This window comes from Elephas maximus, chromosome 14 (genome assembly GCF_024166365.1).
Source record: "Elephas maximus indicus isolate mEleMax1 chromosome 14, mEleMax1 primary haplotype, whole genome shotgun sequence".
In the NCBI taxonomy this organism is placed as follows: domain Eukaryota; kingdom Metazoa; phylum Chordata; class Mammalia; order Proboscidea; family Elephantidae; genus Elephas; species Elephas maximus.
In genome coordinates, this window is record NC_064832.1 from 91,570,468 (window position 1) to 91,574,681 (window position 4,214).

General features: G+C 42.5%; 1 non-coding gene across 1 annotated transcript; it reads left to right on the top strand.

Annotated features, from left to right (window-relative positions):
- Window positions 1-278: 278 nt before the first annotated feature.
- TRNAC-GCA (transfer RNA cysteine (anticodon GCA)) lies at window positions 279-350 on the top strand. The gene has a single exon. It is a non-coding gene; the product is annotated as a tRNA-Cys (tRNA).
- Window positions 351-4,214: the final 3,864 nt, after the last annotated feature.

Sequence of the window (4,214 nt, forward strand, 5' to 3'; positions counted from 1 at the left end):
TCCTCTGGAGGACGAGGGGCTGGAATGCAAGGCCTTTGGAATGAAAAGATTTCATTGCTTTGTTCTCTCCCTCCCTTTTCCACCACCCTCAAAAGATTAAAATAATGGGCTGGATGTGTTCAAAACTGGTATTTCACATTAACCTAAGAGGTGATCTTATCCACAACTTACTCTTTAATGGAAAAAAGGAGCAATTCTAAATATACAGGCACAGTGAAAAAAACCAAACCCATTGCCATCGAGTTGATTCAGACTCATAGTGGCCCTATAGCAGCCGTGGGGATATAGCTGAGGGGTAGAGCATTTGACTGCAGATCAAGAGGTCCCCAGTTCAAATCTGGGTGCCCCCTTTCTGGTACTTTTTATTTTGGAGCCCGGGTGGCACAGTGGTTAAGAGCAGTGGCTGCTAACCAAAAGGTCAGCAGTTCGAATCCACGAGACACTCCTTGGAAAATCTGTGAGTTCTACTCTCTCTTATATATAGGGTGGCTAGTAATCAGAATCAACTAGAGGGCAATGAATTTAATTTTTGGAGCCCTAGTGGCATTTTTTTTTTTTTTTTTAGTGGCATAGTGGTTAAGAGCTCGGCCATTAACCAAAAGGTCAGCAGTTCAAATCCACCAGCCACTTCTTGGAAACGCTATGGGGCAGTTCTCCTCTATCCTAAAGGGTTGTTATGAGTCAGAACCGACTTGACAGCACCTAACAACAACAACAGGCACAATGAGGAAGCAGCATAATATGTTACAAAATGAATTCAACACAGCTAAGGTGTCACCACCAAAACCTTTGTTTCCAGAATTCTTACAGAATAATGAGAGAGAAACAAACAAAACAAAACAACCTTTATGATGTAAAGCCAAACTGGTTTCCAGAGTGGTTGTGTAAGTGTTCTTTTCCAATAGCACTGCAGAGCTCCTGGGTGGAGCAAACTGTTAACCATCTGATTGCTAACTGAAAGTTTGGAGGTTCCAGTCCACACAGGAGCACCTGGGAAGAAAGGTCGGGTGATGCAGTTCCTAAAAATCAGCCACTGAAAGCCCCATGGAGCACAGTCCTACTCTGACACCCGTGGAGTCACCGTGAGGTAGAATCGACTCAATGGCACCTCGTTTTTAACAGCACTGTAAGAGAGATCCCGTTGACCTACATTCTTACTGATACTTGCTATTATCCCACTTTTAAATATTTTCCAATCTGATGGATGTGAAATGCCATCACATTACAGATCAGTTTTACATTTTCCTAAATTCTAATGATTTTGAGCAGCTTTCTATATATCAGTGAGCCATTTTTGATTCTTCTCCTGGGAAACGCCTATCATGATTTTTTACCTTTTTTTTCCAGCTGGACTGTTTGTCTTTTTTATTGACTTGAATGAATTCTTTATACATTTTCAATATGTAGAGTCAGCTGTTTATATTGCAAATACCCTTTCCCAGTTTGAGTCTTGTCTCTATGGTATAATTGGATGAATAGAAAAGCCAAAACCAAACCATTGCCATCGAGTAGACTCCAACTCATAGCGACCCTGTAAGGACAAAGTAGAACTGCTCCACAGGGTTTCCAAGGAGCACCTGGTGGGTTTGAACTGCTGACCGTTTGGTTAGCAGCCATTATCTCTTAACTACTGTGCCACCAGGGCTCCAAATTTGATGAATAGAAGCTCATAATATTTAATGTAGTTGAATTTATCAATAATTTTTATTTAAAGTGTTTGCTTTTTGTGTCTTTAAAAACTAATTTCCTCGCCAGATTCCTAAAGATAGTTTCTCGTGTCATCTTCTAAAGTGTTACTGAATTGTCTTTTACATTTGTGTCAAAAAAAGATCAACTGTCCACTAACTCTCCACCAAAACCTAAGCTCCCTCTATGGTGGTGTAGTGGTTAAGTGCTACAGCTACTAACCAAAGGGTCAGCAGTTCGAATCTGCCAGGTGCTCCTTGCAAACTTTGTGGGGCAGTTCTACTCTGTCCTAAAGGGTCACTATGAGTCGGAATCGACTCGATGGCACTGGGCTGGGGCTTATCAGAAGACAGAGCTGTTTCTGAGAAGTAGCTGCACAGCCAACAATTTGTTAAGCCTCTTTTGCATCAGTGGGTAAGCATTTGGCTGCCAACCAAAAGGTCGGCAGTTCAAATCCACCAGCTACTCCTTGGAAACCCTACAGGGCAGTTCAACTCTGTCATACAGGATCACTATAAGTTGGAATTGACTCGATGGCAATGTTTTTTTTTTGCATCTAGATAGGGACATATGACTATTTCTTGACAATGAAATGTGAGTAGAAGAGATGCGATACTTACATAAGAAGTGTAAACTGTCTTTACTCTTTCCTCATCCTCAAAGATGCAAAGATCGTAGAATCGTAGGATGTGATGAAGCCACAAGGTGAAAGATCGTAGGTGCTTGCACTGTACAGCCTGCCAATCAGGAACACTTTCACTGGGCAGTCACCTGAGAAAGAAAAGGACTTCCATTGTGTTGGCCATTATATCTTGGTGGTCTTTTGCTTCATACAGCCAATATTACCCTGATCAGTATAGAAATTGGTACCTTGAGGTGAGAAGCTGCCTTACCAAACTTCAAAATATGTGGCATTGATATAGCCATTGGATGTCAGGCAGAAAAGAAAAAGATACAAGCGCAAGGAAGAGGAAGAAGTGTTAAGGGGAGCAAACCCAAAACAGTTCTACTATGTAGCAAAAAACAAAAATAACAACCAAACCCATTGGGTGGAGTGGATTCTGACCCATAGCAACCCTATAGGACAGAGTAGAACTGCCCATAGGGTTTCTAAGGAGCGATTAGTGGATTCAAACTGCTGACCTTTTGGTTAGCAGCCGCACTCAACCACTGTGCCACCAGGGTTTCCAAAAGTCCAATTAAAAAAAAAAAGCTTTGCCTTCAAGTTGATTCCAACTCAAAGTGACCCTATAGGGCAGAGTAGAACTGCCCCATATGGATTCCAAGGAGCATCTGGTGGATTCGAACTGGTGACCTTTTGGTTAACAGCTCCTAACCACTACTCTAGGGTTTCCAAAAGACCACTAGGAATTCTCAATTACAAACAAACTGAGCCCTGGGGCAAAGATCAGATTAAGGCTGTTTTCTCCTAACTCAAAGTACCTGCATCCCATAACCTCCAGGTACCTGGCATTACATTGAAAGAGGTGAGGGCGGGGGAGGGGAGCAGAAAGCAAAGAAGTGGATCAGACTGAGAACTGCGAGTTAGGAATGATTTTATGTGGCTATCCATACCTGGGATTTACTGGAAGCAAACAGATCCAAAGCCTATTAAGTTTCTGTGGGAATTTTATTGCTAAATAAATCACTATTCTGGCTTTAAAAAGCCAATGACTATAAAATAGCCCTCATGCCTCCAAACTTGTACTATCAGGTTGGCAGTGAAAATGGAAACCCCTTCAAGAAGAGTGTCTTAGTTTCCTAAGGCTAAACAAAATACTACAAATAGCGTGCCTTACAAAGAACAGAAAGCTGTTGTCTCAGATTTCTCAAGTCTAGAAGTTCAAATCAGGGTACTGGCCAAGTTGATTCCTTCTGAGGTCATTGAGAAAGAACTGTTCCGTGCCTCTCTCCCAGCTTCCGTGGCTCCCGGTAATCCTTGGCATTCCTTGGCTTGCAGCTGCATCTGCCTCTTTCATGACATGATCATCCTTCCTCTGTCTCCTTGTCTCTACGTATTTTCTCCTCCGTTATAAGGGCACGTGTCATTTAGGCGAGCCCTGATGGCGGTTTGAATCCACCAGCCCATCCTTGGAAACCCTACGGGGCAGTTCTACTCTGTCACTATGAGTCAGAATCGACTCAAAGGCAACTGGTTTGGTTGTTTGGTTTTGTCATTTAGGATTAAGACTCATCCTATTCTAGTATGATCTCATATTAACCTAACTGATAACATCTTTAAAGACCCAAACAAGATCACATTCGTTGTACTTCAACAAATCTTTTTGGGAGACACAATTCAATCTATAACAGAGGGCTTACTCTTGCAAACTCATTTCAGATAGAGACTTAGAGCAGTAGCTCTCTCGGTCTGGCTCCCTTAGTATTACCATCAGCATCAACCGGGAACTTGTTAGAAACACAAATCATCAGGCCCCCACTCCAGACTTACTCTATCAGAAACTCTGTGGCGGGGCTGAGCGCTCCTTGATTTAACCAGTCCTCCAGTTGATTCTGATGCTGGTGAA